The sequence below is a fragment of the Miscanthus floridulus genome, chromosome 1, assembly GCF_019320115.1.
Source record: "Miscanthus floridulus cultivar M001 chromosome 1, ASM1932011v1, whole genome shotgun sequence".
Taxonomy (NCBI): Eukaryota; Viridiplantae; Streptophyta; class Magnoliopsida; order Poales; family Poaceae; genus Miscanthus; species Miscanthus floridulus.
In genome coordinates this window covers 1,123,389-1,138,196 of record NC_089580.1, presented here as the reverse complement: position 1 = coordinate 1,138,196, position 14,808 = coordinate 1,123,389, and the positions used below count along the sequence as shown (strand labels likewise).

Below are 14,808 nucleotides of genomic sequence, written 5' to 3'. Positions count from 1 at the left end.
CGGGGATTACCGGCCACTGTGTCCAAACACTGTGACCACGATCAGCCGCCGTCAGCGCCTGGGACAGGATATGGCGGGGATTACCGGCCACTGTGTCCAAACACTGTGACCACGATCAGCCGCCGTCAGCGCCTGGGACAGGATATGGCGGGGGTTACTGGCCACTGTGTCCTACCACTGTGTCCACGATCAGCCGCCCGCCCAAGGCCTCGGCGCTATACACTAAGGCCTCGGCACTGTACATCAGGGCCTCGGCAATATTGGGGTCCGCGCCTGCCGAGACCCCCCACCGCAGTACCAGCCTCGGCCCCGACCAAGTTCAGCCTCGTGCATAGTCCGTCCCCAGCGGCTTATGGTCGCCGCCACGTCCACTCCGAGGCATTCCTGGGGCTCCACGACGCACAGGATCTGATGGGACGACCACGCCGTCCCAGTACTCCAAGGATGGGCCACTCCGACGACCACGCCGCCACAGGAATAGGCCACAGGGCTTGGACATGCCGTCCCTGGCGGCACGACACCGCATAGTAATACATGTACTGCCCTTGTCCCCCCTTCAACTATAAAAGGAGAGGGCTTGGGCCATTTAGAGGGGACGCCGGAGAACACACACACACGCACACCTTCCAGCCGCTTGAGAGCAACGTCTCAGGCGGCCCCACGACACCCTGCCGAGACCTGGGACAAGTTCCCTCTCTCCCTTAGCTTGTAACCCCCTACCACGAGCACTTCGGTGCAAGGAATACAAGTTCTATCCCTCAGACTGGACGTAGGGCACCGATTGCCTAAACCAGTATAAACCTTGTGTCTCTTTGCATCACCATCCGGAATCGGGAGCACGCAGAACAAATTCACTAGTCGGTTGAGGACCCCCCGGTCCGAAACACCGACACTTGGCATGCCTGTTAGGGGACGTCTGCGTGTCAGTTTTGTCATCCCAGCAGGTTCCAGATGGCAAACCCCGTACAACCATTGTGTCTCGGCTCCGTAGTTTGGTTCGGGAGCCTAGAGTTCATGTCTCTAGGGCATGAGTATGACATGGTACTCCTCGCTCCTCGAGCCCCACCGCCCGATGATGAAGTTACGCACCGGCAGCCCAGGCGCAGGCGGCGCCCGGGCGGCCGCTCCTCGCCGCGCTCGCCAGGCACGACACGAGCAAGACCACCCCGACGCTACGTGAACCCGGGGCGGCACGCCACTCCCACCGATATCCTATGACCAGCTGTTGGTATGGGGTCCCTGGCCGGGGACCTGTCTGGCCTAAGCTTGGACAAAGGGAAATCACCGGTGGCTCGCGATGATGCCCAGTCGTCAAGCTCTGCTCCACCACTCCCTGAAGAACCGACCCCAGCGGAGCAGAATCTGGCAACGACATCATCCCCATACCCCTTTGGGTTGGAAAATGCCACCGCTTCTTACACCTACGCATACGCTGCTGCTCATGAGGGTCCCTCAGAACGCTGCCAGCGCTTCGGTCTCGACCTAAGCACCCACGCTGACTCCTCGAATGAGGACGAGGCATGGCCCGGAGTGGACTTCTCCGGGCTCCACGACCCTGGGACTTTGCGCCAGTTCTTGGCCGCAAGCGACTACTGCTTCGGTTACTCCGACTCCGACGACGAAGGCACTTACGACCCCACTCGCGAGTGTTTTCACGTCGGGCTCGGGATGCCGAGGGCAGGCGAAGAGGATGAGGGGGTAGGTAGCCGCTCCCCACTTCATCCAGGGGCGGGCGCCGTCACGCCCCCACGCAATGCCCTGCCGACCGCACAAAATGAGAACGTCGCTCTTGCACGACCTCAGCGCCCAGACCTAGAGCAACTCCGTGAGCTCCAGGCCAAGGTCGAGCAAGACCAACTCCTTCTGCAGCAGCTTTGAGACTCTCTCGAACAGGAACAGCGAGGCCGCGGTGAAGGAGGGGGGAGCCCGACGAAGAGCTCGCGATGTGTATCACCGCATCCATGACGACGAAGGGAGCGAGCAACCCCCAGTCTTCAATCGCGCCAGCCAGAATGTTGCAGCTGCGGCAATGCTGGTTCGCGCAATGCCCGAGCCTTCTACCACAGAGGGGCGGCGGGTCTGCGGCGAGCTCCGCGATCTCCTAGAGACCGCTGCGGTTCAGCAGGCCGAGAGTTCCGCCTCCCGACGGCGTGGGGGCGCCTCGAACCTTCTCACGGCACCGCCTCGGCAGGACAGGGAAGCCCCGGCTCGTCCCGACCCCGATCGAGCGCCGATAACCCACAGGGTCCCCGTGCTTTTGGACCGCCTCGGCGGTCGACGCGAGGTGCAGGGAGACCATGAGGTGGTCAGCAGGCGACAACGCCACAACAACGAGGGGCCCACTCGGGGCTACCACCCACACCGAGGCGGTCGCTACAAAGCTAATACGCTCCTACGAAGGATGCCAGTACTACGCTCAGCAGACACATCTCCCGGCCCTGGCCTTGCAAACCATCCCCATCACATGGCCGTTCGCTGTGTGGGGGCTCGACATGGTCGGGCCTCTGCAAAAGGCCCCCAGGGGCTACACCCATCTACTGGTATCAATCGACAAGTTCTCCAAATGGATCGAGGCCTGTCCAATCAATCGAATCAAATCCGAACAGGCAGTGCTGTTCTTCACTAACATTATCCACTGGTTCGGGGTCCCCAACACCATCATTACCGACAACGGGACGCAGTTCACCGGTAAAAAGTTCCTGACGTTTTGCGACGACCACCACATCCGTGTGGCCTGGTCGGCCGTAGGACACCCAAGGACCAACGGCCAAGTAGAGCGTGCCAACGGCATGATCCTACAAGGCCTCAAGCCAAGAATTCACAACCGGTTGAAAAAGTATGGCAAGAAATGGCTCGCCGAGCTCCCATCGGTCATCTGGAGCCTGAGGAACACTCCGAGCCGAGCCACGGGGTTCACGCCTTTCTTCCTAGTCTATGGGGCCGAGGCCATCCTCCCCACCGACCTGGAATATGGTTCCCCGAGGCTGCAAGCCTATAACGAACAAAGCAACCGCACAACCCGAGAGGACGCCCTCGATCAGCTGGAGGAAGCCCGAGACGTCGCGCTACTACACTCGGCCAAGTATCAGCAGAGCCTGCGGCGCTATCAGGCCCGACGCGTCCGAGGCCGAGACCTGAAGGTAGGCGACCTGGTGCTGAGGCTAGCACAGAGCAACAAGGGTCGCCACAAGCTGACCCCGCCATGGGAAGGACCGTACATCATTGCCCAAGTCCTGAAGCCCGGGACCTACAAGCTGGCCAACAAGAAGGGCGAAATCTTCACCAACGCTTGGAACATAGAACAGCTACGTCGCTTTTATCCCTAAATTTCCAAGCATTGTATATATCGTTTCTCGAAATGCAATTAAAAAGCGCTCTTTAGTTGGTCTTTACTTTTCGAGAAACCCCCCGAGCCCACAGTAGGTCTCGGCGGTACAATAAACACAATAAGGGAGACTCGGCTCTGCCTTGGCAGAACCAAGCCTCCCTCAGGGGCTAGATGGGGGACTTCCCCTAGGTCCCACGCACCATTTTTTTTAGTTGCTTTTCGAAAAAATTCCTACGCCAAGTCTCTAGCAGGCTCTGACGAATCATTTGTGGAGACTCCTCGGACCAAGGTCTGTTTCCTAAGCAAGAGGCCGGCTGAGTCGCGAGACGGCCTACGCCTCCGGGCTACGGCACTCCCTCACTACCTCTCGCTCAAGGGACGGCTTAGGCCCCAAAGGGGTGTTTCGCAAACGAAATCGGATCAGGAGCAACAGAGGGCAAAGGCTCAGAAACATGAGAAAAACAACTAAGAAACACAGATACGTCAGAAATAAAAGCCTCGACGGCCACAAACGTTGTGATACAAAAATAACCCCTATTCTATCTTTACATAGCCCCCGGGGCCCAGATTAAGGCTCAGGACCCCCAGCACCGACAGAGGGTAGGGGAGGAACCACTTCGTCTTCAAAGAGCGTCGCCAGCGCCGTGCCAGGGCCTTTCGCCGCCTCCAGCAGCTTCGCGACCGCCGCGTGGGCCTCCTCGTCATCATCAGGCAGAACGTAGCCATCACTGATGGCCGGGAGGTCGACGCCAAGGTAGTGAGAGGAGATGACGGCCATCGCTCGCTTGACACCCATGTGCAGCACCCCTCGGAGCCGCTCGCGCATCTGGCTGCTCAGCGCAATCAAGTGGCTCCCCAGGGAGCTGCCCGATTGAACCCCCTCGACTTCCAGGGCCTCGCAGGCGGAAAGGGCAGCACGCTTTAGCGCCTCATGCTCCCCGATCTCAGTCTCGAGCACCGTCTACACCGCACTGGAAGCCTCAGCGGCCCAAACGACCTCCGCCTCTGACTCTGCACCACGGAAAATGAAATAAGGTCGAGCCAGAGAAAAAACAACCTAAGTTAGGGACGGGAGCCCACGGAGCTCACCCTTGGCCTTCAGCTCCCAGCATCGGGCCTTAGCCTGGCAGGCCTCGGCTTTCGCCTTCAACCGCTGGGCCTCGACTCGAGAGGCCTCGGCCACCCTGGAGGCTTCACTCCCCAGCTCTATGTCATACGAGGAAGTTAGGAAGCGAACATAAGGGGAAGAAAACAAAACAAGGGGACTCAAACTCACCCTCGACCGTCCCCCTCAAAACCACAGCCTCGATTGCGAGGCCTCAGTCGCAGCAAGGGCCTCGTTCAGAGCGCCTTTGGTTAGCCGGTGCGCACTCTCCTCTGCCCCCAGCTGCCCGGCGAGGGCCTTGCCCGAGGTCGTCGCTTCTTCAGCCCGGGACCTGAAGGCATCCCAGTCGCTGACGGCGTAGGTAAGCTCCTCCTCCAGCTCCTTGATCCGCGCCGCCAAGGGGGCGAGCTGCGTCTGGGCCATGGCCGCCTTGACCTTCGCGTCAGCACAGCGAAGGCGGAGGTCCTCCACCTCCGCGCTTCAGGCCGACAGAAGCTCGTTAGCATCGGCAAGAAGACCCCTCTGTCTCTAAAGCTGGTCCTAGATTCCCCTCTCCCGCCGGAGGAAGACCGACTTCCTAAGGGACCGGGTCTCGAGCTCCTGAGGAGGCAGAGCAGAGGTCGTCGATTGCGACAAAACCAAGGAAAGAACAACGTCGCGCGAGAAAGGAAAACACAAACCTGAGCGACTCTGGGCAGTTCGTCGGCCACCACGGATAGCGCCGTCCGTAGCGACCGTTCCGCCAGCTCGCGGTACTGCTCGAAGGTACTCCAGCGCCCGCCCTCGGCTGTGTCCTCGAGGGCGAACAAAGGCTCCCCCTCAGGGTCGTCCCGGCTCCGCCACAGTACCCGCGGGTGATCCCACCCGCGGGGCTCGGGTCATACCCGCACAAGGGCCGAGCTTCCCTCGTCTAAGAGCGGCGCCGGCTGCTCCACGGCGTCGGTCTCCTCGGCGCCAACCACCTCCTGTGCCCGGGAAGTATCGTCAGAGGAGATCGGATAGACCTCCGTCTCCCGGGCACTCTCCCGCAACAACGGCGGGCCCTAAGCCAAGGGCACGGCCGAGGCCTCCGCCGCCGACATCTCCGCCTCCTACATAGACGGCCTCACTGCCATCACGACGGCCGTGGTGACCTCGGGGGCTCCGACCTCTGCAGTCACGGCCTCGGCGGTCTCGGGGGCTCCGGCCTCCGTCATTATGGCCTCGGCAAACGCAGAAGCGCCGGCCGCAGACACTGCGGTCTCGGCGGTCATGGGCGCCGGGGCCCCCATCGCCTCAGCCCCGGAGGCCCCGGGAGCCTCGGCAACAAAGGGCACGACGACCCCATCTGACCGTGTAGGGGCCGCCTCGATGACCCTTCCTTGGGCAGCCGGTTCCTGTGGGTCGACCCTCGCCGACGCCGCGCCGCGCTGGATGGCGGCTTGTGCCTCCGCCACCTAGTGGGCAGAGGAGCCAGGGCTCGCCTTGAGCGCTTTAAGGGGCGCCAAGGGGAGGTCGTCCATAGGCCGCTTTCGACTGAAGAAATTCAACCTACAGGGTCAGCACGAGACCAAAAAAGCGAATGGAAGACACCATAACCCTGCCAAAAACACACTTACCTTGAACGGGGCAGCCCCAGCTTCGCCATAGCAAACTTCCTCCGCAACGGCGGAGGCGGCGGCAGGGGCGTTGTGTCCGTATCCACCGGCGCCGGTCGGTCCTCGGCGGACCCCGGCGCCCCTTCGATCCTCTGCGGGGCCAGTGGCATCGCCTCCACCGCCACCGGCTCCACCGCGACCGCCGAGCTTACCGGGCTGACGGCGCATTTGCCTAACACCCACGCCTCGGGCGTGTCGGCCATGGCCCCGGAGGGGGCCACCGCCAGCCCCGGGTCTGCTTCCTCTCCCCTTCCCGGGGGTGTCGGGCTGCTTACCGACGCCCCGGGCGCCACCTCCTCGACGTCCGGAAGGTGGTCTAGGGGGCCTCGCCCCACCTCGCCCTTGTCATTCCCATCCGACGCCTCCGTCGACAACGACGTCGACAGGGACTCCTCCAACGGGAGACCTTCCTTCCGCTGCTGACGGCGGCGCTTATCCAACGCCTCACGCGCAAGGATGTGCTTCGTGCGCTTCGCCGCCTTAGCATCCTTCCGCTTCTTCTGCGCGTCGGCGTGAGCGCGGTTAATCGCCCACTGCCCCGCGTCCTCGGGAACGGGCGGCGGGGAGGAGTGCACGTCCCTCATCCCCTGAACAAACCACAAACGCGCATAAGGAAACAAGGGATAAAGGGAGATTGAGGAGGCTCAGAGGCTGCAGCGGCACTCGACTTACCAGCGAAAGAAACCCCCGCGACAGTCGCATCGCGAAGGGGGTCAGGTTGCCGCCCCTCAACTTCACATCTACCGTCTCCCCCACCCGATGGTGAATTTCCTCATCGGAGAGGGCGGAGGAAGACATCCGGGTGCCTTCGACGGGCTCACCCGGCCTCATCTCGAATAGCCGCCGCCGCCGAGCCATCAGCGGCAGCACCCTCCGGCGGTGGAAGGCGGCCACGACCACAGCGACGGTGAGGCCATGGTTCCGTAGCCTCACCAGCCCCTCCAGGAGTGGCTCCAGCTTGGGCTGGTCGACCTTCGGGATGCCCCATTTCCATTTCTCCGGGCAACTCCCCACAATCCGCCCAGTATAAGGGGGAAGTCCCCCATCGTCGTTGCGGAGGTAGAACCAACTTGTGTACCACCGGCGGTTGGAGGATGCGAGTTGGGCCGGGATGTAGAGGTGCAGGCGGTCCTGATGCACTTGGAGAGTGCAGCCTCCGGCCCTCGATGCCTTCCTCTTGCCCGACGTGCCCGTCGGCTTGGTAGTATGCCCCGCCCGGAACAGGTGGAGCCACAAATCCCAATGGGGAGCGATCCCCAAATACCCCTCGCAGACGGTCACAAAGATAGCCGCCTGAGCGATGGAGTTGGGATTAAAATTGTGGAGCTCCACTCCGTAGTAATGCGGGAGCGCCCGCATGAACCGGTCTGCCGGAATGCCGAGGCCGCGCTCGTGGAAGGAGACGAAGCTCACGACGTAGCCATCGTAGGGCCTCAGCTCCAGCTCGCCGTACGGAGCAATCCACTCCAGCCTACTAGGGTCTGTCACCGGGCGGAGGAGTCCACCGTCGACAAGCGACTGGAGCATCTCCTTAGTGACATTCGACGGATCCCAGGGGTCTGCCTCGACAACGACGACGTTGCCGGCCATGAATGCGATGGAGGAATCGGGCGCGGCGGTGAGTTTTTCTCTCCCCCTCCACGCTCTCGCTTTTTTCTCGCTTTCTCCCTAGACTCGCTCTTCTCTCTTCTTCTTCCCGGCACCCGCTGCTCTGGCGACGGCTCAACGGAGGTGGCAGGCAAGGTAAGATAAGGAGGGGCGAGACCCTTCGGGTATTTATGCAGGGAGGAGGTGAAACGAACGGGTGATGAAATCAGGGAGGTTTTCCCCGTCCGGCGCGGTTAACCACGAGCCGATTTCGGTAGCCCACGCGCCCACGTCTCCCGCATTAAATGCATGAATAGTTATGTCCCGTCCATCATGTCGTGCTCGCCCACTACAGCAGCGGGCGTCATTTCGCATCCCCGTGAAATCGCCTCAAAAGGCGCGCTACCCGCGGCCGAGCCAATAGGGAGGACATATCCCGCGGCCTGTTCCTTTCATAGGAAGGAATCGGGCTCTGAGCCCGTTACGATCCAGGGGTTCGAAGGCTGGACCCCAAAGGGTTTCGACAGCCGCCCCAGGATAACAGAGTCAGGGGCAACTGCGGGCGAGCCTATACGGGGCCGAGACCCAAGCGAGCGAAATGCCTGGGATGCCCAAAATTGTGTCCGAGACCAGCAGGAAAGTATCCGAATGGGATCCCACCGTAGGGAGGCACCGAGCCACCGAGGCCCAACGAACGGCCTCAGCACCCACTAGAGAAATCCTCTGGTACTCTTGGAGTGTGTCTCTGGACCGCTAGCCATCCCCTAACGAACGGGGTTTGGACCTCCACTCGGACTACCCGATAACAGCTCACCAGAAGTGCCACCGCTCGTGCCCATCGAGGGTAGCGAGGCATGTTCCACCCCTCCTTCTGAGCGAAAAGGAAGTGCGAGGGTCGCATAAAAAGTCAAGGGAACCCCTGACGGCCTTCTCGCCCTATGCGGAGGCTAGGGGGCTCCTCCTGCAAATATGCCAAGACCTCACGACCCGGGCTCGTGCCCAAAGGGGCCTCGGCAAACAAACCCTCACGCGCGAGGGGCGTATAAAAAGTCAGGAGAACTCCCGATGGCCCTCCCACGTAGAGGCTAGGGGCTCTTCCTGCAACCTTGCCGAGACCAGAATGGGCTCAGCAAACTAATCCTCCATCCGAATGAAAAGGACACGTGAAGACCAGATAAAAGGGCCAGAACACCCAAGGCAAAGACAAACAGTCCAAAACCGCGCTAGAGGTTTCGCTACAAACACGGTAAAAGGGCGCTGAGCCCGTTACGGTCTAGGGGTTCAAAGGCTGGGCCTCCAAAAGGTTTCAACAGCCGCCCTAGGGCAACAGAGTCAGGGACGACATCGAGGCGAGCCTACGAATGGCCCAGACTCGAGCGAACGGTCGCTCGGGGCGTCCTAAGTCGTGTCCGAGACCGGCGGGGAAGTATCCGAATGGGATCCCACCGTAGGGAGGCACCGAGCCACCAAGGCCCGCGAACGGCCTCGGCACCCACTAGAGAAACCCCCTGGTACTCTTGGAGTGCGTCCCTGGACCACTAGCCGTCCCCCAGCGAACGGGGCTCGGGCCTCCACTCGGACTACCCGCTAACAGCTCACCGGAAGTGTCCACGCTTGTGCCCATCGAGGGTAGCATGGCACGTTCCACCCCTCCTTCCGAGCGAAAGGAAGCGTGAGGATCATACCCAAAGTCAGGGGGCCCCTGACGAACCTCTTGCTCCGCGCAGAGGCTAGAGGCCTTTTTCCCTGCAGCCTCGCCGAGACCCCCGCAACCCAAACTTGCGCTTGGGGGATTAGCAAATGCAATAAGAACTACTCGTTCAGACACGGAAATGAAGAAAGCCCCTGGAGGAGTAACTCCACTCCCCCAGGGGCTCGAGGGCTACACCCGGCGGGTGCGCTCGCGCGCACCCACCAGAACCTCAAAAAACAAGCCCCAATTCCTACGGGGCAGGTATGAACCAAGCCTCGGCAAACCCTCAGGGGGAGTGTGCGCACTCCCCCCGAGGCTTGGGGGCTACTGTCGGGTACCTTAGAATGGGGTACCCCAAGCAAAACATCAAATGGGTTGCCCCAGTCCCATCTAAAAAATAACGATGATAAAAGCAAAAAGGTAAGTCGTGGGCCCCTCCCCGTCGCGACCAGGCCCACTGGGTCCTCCTCCTCCTCGCCTCGAGCCCCGAGAAGGAGGTCTCGACATCCTGGCGAGGCTCCCCAGGGAAGGCTTCGGCAGGGAACGCCGTCTCCGCCTCGCCCGAGGCTCTCCACAGAAGGCCTCGGCAGGAGGCGCGTTCTCCGTATCGCGCGAGGCCTCTCACGCGAAGCCTCGGCAAGGAGCCTGATCCCCGTCTCGCGCGAGGCCCCATTCTCCATGTCGCTCGAGGCCGGCTCGCCCGCGGTCCGTCGCCCCCCGCCTCGGCCGACCCTCCCGACAGCCGGTCACGTCCCATTAATGTTTTCAACCACCCCCGTGATCTCAGCCGGACAGCGGCTCAACGTCACAAAAAGACCGACGCGACCCGAAGTCGCATCAACACCATACCGGCCAGGACAGGGCACGGCGGGGATTACCGGCCACTGTGTCCAAACACTGTGACCACGATCAGCCGCCGTCAGTGCCTGGGACAGGATATGGCGGGGATTACCGGCCACTGTGTCCAAACACTGTGACCACGATCAGCCGCCGTCAGCGCCTGGGACAGGATATGGCGGGGGTTACTGGCCACTGTGTCCTACCACTGTGTCCACGATCAGCCGCCCGCCCAAGGCCTCGGCGCTGTACACTAAGGCCTCGGCACTGTACATCAGGGCCTCGGCAATATTGGGGTCCGCGCCTGCCGAGACCCCCCACCGTAGTACCAGCCTCGGCCCCGACCAAGTTTCGGCCTCGTGCATAGTCCGTCCCCAGCGGCTTATGGTCGCCGCCACGTCCACTCCGAGGCATTCCTGGGGCTCCCACGACGCACAGGATCTGATGGGACGACCACGCCGTCCCAGTACTCCAAGGATGGGCCACTCCGATGACCACGCCGCCACAGGAACAGGCCACAGGGCTTGGACATGCCGTCCCTGGCGGCACGACGCCGCATAGTAATACATGTACTGCCCTTGTCCCCCCTTCAACTATAAAAGGAGAGGGCTTGGGCCATTTAGAGGGGATGCCGGAGAACACACACACACGCACACCTTCCAGCCGCTTGAGAGCAACGTCTCAGGCGGCCCCACGACACCCTGTCGAGACCTGGGACAAATTCCCTCTCTCCCTTAGCTTGTAACCCCCTACCACGAGCACTTCGGTGCAAGGAATACAAGTTCTATCCCTCAGACTGGACGTAGGGCGCCGATTGCCTGAACCAGTATAAACCTTGTGTCTCTTTGCATCACCATCCGGAATCGGGAGCACGCAGAACAAATTCACTAGTCGGTTGAGGACCCCCCGGTCCGAAACACCGACAGTTGCGTTCGTTTTTTTTTTCACCACACGATTCCATTAACCTTGTGAAAGAAGTCTGGTAGAGTACCGAGACCGAAAACGACCATCCTCCTGACAAAAACTACCAACTTTAGCTAAGCCCTTGTTTAGTTGGACCCCAAAATCCAAAAAGTTGCTACAGTATCTGTCACATCGAATGTTTGCGGCCCATGCATAGAGCATTAAATGTAGACGAAAAGAAAAACTAATTGCACAGTTTGGTGGGAAATTGCGAAACGAACGTTTTAAGCCTAATTAGTCAATGTTTGGATACTATTTGCCAAATAAAAACGAAGGTGCTACAGTAGCCCCAAAATCCAAATTTCGCGAACTAAACAAGGGCTAATTCATATGCTACTGTGTTACAGGAACATGGAGCAAAGGAAACTTTGGCTTCAGTGAACTCCTCAGCGAGCATCTACTTAAGTTCATGCAGGAGCCCTCCCATTGACGACAATCAGAATTCAGTGGCATGCAGAGCCTTAACGGTCATCATGGCATCTGTTTCAAGTATCATCCTGTGTATGCCTAGACTCTGCGCTGCCTTCACTCCTCGCATACATGCCATCAGTTCAGTTTGCCATGCCTCCAGCGCATTTCTAATCTTTCCTGCCCCTGCTTGAATGACTTCCCCTTCATCATCTCTTATGACATAACCCCAGCTTCCTTGGGCTCCTCCTTTGCTGAAACCTCCATCGACGTTTACCCTCATTTAGGCCATTCGGGGGCCAGCTCCATTTTTGCAGGTTATGGCATTGCTGCCCTGCAGTTTGGGTTTCTCCAAATTTCAGAATTCCACCTGCATTTAGCCATCATATGTACCATGATGTTGTGCTTGCCACGAACATAGATGAAAAAAAAATCTGACTCAGTTATCTCACTGTATGCAGGCTGATGTTGAAGCTAATACTTATTAGGGTATCTTTAACCCCATTGGGAATGCCTGAATTCATCCCATACCATTTTAAAGATGCTCCATTGACAGCCAATGAACCAAATGCTTGTCAGCTTTGTTATGTTTGGTCTTCGTTACACAAACACCTGGTGTAGCATGCATTTTCGTTTAATGTTATTATATTGGTTGATTAGAACTGAGTCACCTTCTGTCTGCTACCTAGCCAAGAGATCTCTATGCTAGCAGTCTTCCTCAGATATAGATAGCAGGAAAAACTTTAAACATATCTGGCAAATATCCGAAACTTGGTATACTATTCATGTCACACTAATTTTATCAATCACTACCGATTCACCTTCTGTCTTCTATGTGAACAGGAAATCTCTACTGCTAGCAATCTTCCTAAAAAAGAGAGAGGAAAATACATCAAAATACTTGCCAATCTCTGAAACTGAGTCAACCACGTAACAGCAACTCAATAGCTGTCCATATGTGCCCCGATTTTGCAGCTTGCTCCAGCTGAATAAATCTGATCAGGTATCAGATGATCTGAAAAACCTATTACTGAAGCATTATGCTGAAAATCAATATCTGCTTTAATATATTGTACTCCTATGTTGACTCTTCAGGAACTTGCAGCTCATATTGGCGAGGTGGTTGTTAATAAGTGCTTCACACGGCGGAATCCCATAAGTATATCTGGCTATCTGCTGCTGCTATCTACCTTGCATGTCAGCTTGAAGAGAAGCGCAAAACTGAGGCTGAGATCTGTAAGGTTACGGGGCCTCGCAGAAGTCACACTACGCAAAATGTACAAAGAACTTTTAGGGAATTGGGATAAACTTATTAGCCGGCTTATCAGCTAGAATCTACAGTATTTTTCTCTCACAACAAAACAGCTTCAGTCGGCTTATCAGCCGGACAGAGCCTTGCTCTCCCTTCCCCCTGACTATACACCTGCCGTACCACCAGAGAAAGCTTTCCCCAGGACCAGCATTACTCAGGGCGCTCAGCAAGTATACCAAGGATCTGTGTCAGGATAAAATATTCGAGAGTATTAAGCAAAAATGCCCTGAGCCTGCAGAGCCTGATCACATGGTCATTGTAAAAGAAGAGGAAGGTAAGAAAACAAGCGCTCTTGGTCGTCCACCTGCAAAACCTGAGGCTCATGAGGCCCGGCCCTGGGGCAGGGCGAGCGGGGCAGCCGCTCCAAGCCTTTGGGGCTTGTTTGGTTTCACACTGGCCAGACTTGCCTGGAGCTCGCGTGAGTCCCAGGCGTCCGATTTTCCACGCCTGGAGACAGCATCAGCTGCCTGGCAGGCATCTGCCTGCGAGGGCTCAATCCAAACACGCCCTTGATGCCAAAGGCCCCAACAGCCGTGTGTTGGATGTAGTAGAGCTTTGAGCAGCAGCTAACTAGTCAGTAGGACGCTTTGCTAAAAAAAAGTAGAACGCGCGTTGGTGCAGTCTTGAATCTTGCACGCCCGCACATCCTCCTCTTCAGATTTTTTAATTCAATGGCCATCCGGAATCGCTAATTCCTCCTGGTGTGCTAAATGGATGATCAACTTTGCATAAATAATGAATGTTAAAGTTCAAGTGTTTATTATTAGATCGGTGATAATTTTGCATAAATAAATATTAAAAGGAATTTTAAGGTGATTTAATATGTACTCCCTCAGTTGCAATGTAAATTGTACTTCCTCCGTCCCAAATTAAAAAAAAAAACTCGACCCATACATAGTGGCACCGTAGCTCCCGTGAGACTGGGCTGGCCTTAGACCTGTGCTTTGGCGTGGGGCAGACGAGGGGATTTTTTTTTTCAACGTGCAAATAAATTGCGTCTCCTCTGACCAACAAATCCGCCCCCGAGGGGGTTCGAACTCTGACCGGCAGGGTGCAAAGCGCATAGCCAGACCAACTGGTGTAGCGTTCGCTTGCCTCCATCTCAAATTATAAGATGTTTTCTAAACATACCATATATCTAGGTGCGTAGCAAAGGCTATGAATCTAAAACAAGAATTTCTTATAATTTGAAATAGAAGCAGTAAATCGTATTGCTTTTGTCCTAAATTAAACATGTCTATTTATATGCAACATCAAACAAGATTTCGAATGATACTGAGTACAAATAAATTATTTCATAAAATATTGCTTATATATTTCAAGTGTTTATTTGTAACATTTAATATATAATCATATAGTATTATTTATTATTAAGATGGCTGTATTAGGGGGCTGATCGTGACAAGACGGAAACTAGCGTTTGTGGGTTCAACCTTAATGAGGTATCATGTGCGATGGATTCTGATAGAACAGATATCGCAGTGAAGCCTTTACTGTGGCAGCTTAAGCAGGGGGCGCCTGCAAGTTGTCCATCATATTCAAGGCTTCGTAAGCAGCAGTTGGGCCTGGATCATGTAACTGCTCTGAAGGGGATTGGGAAAAGGAGTGTTGGGGGTGGTGGTGATAGTTGGGACAAAGAAGGGAAGTCAATAGTTGGTGGATGTCTCCAGAGTTAGTTTGACCACCTCTATTTCTCTATCATTCTGTATTTCTATATATTCTTTTGCCTCGTGCCGAGGCTGTGAAATGTCACTCCAGATGCATTACCTTCTGTAGTGATAAATTTTACTGGTGTTTCCGAATTATGTATCTGACTAAGTTATCACTACGTTTCGTGCAATGAAATTTGTTCCTTTTTTTAGCACTGGTATGGTCAGTCTAGTTTAAACCACATCGACACCGTAACTTATATGGTTTTAGCTGAAGACTCAGTTATAT

At 56.9% G+C, this 14,808-nt stretch overlaps 1 pseudogene; it reads left to right on the top strand.

Moving 5' to 3' along the window:
* The first annotated feature begins 12,068 nt into the window (after window positions 1–12,068).
* On the top strand, window positions 12,069–14,546 carry LOC136464064 (uncharacterized; annotated as a pseudogene).
* The last annotated feature ends 262 nt before the right edge of the window (window positions 14,547–14,808 follow it).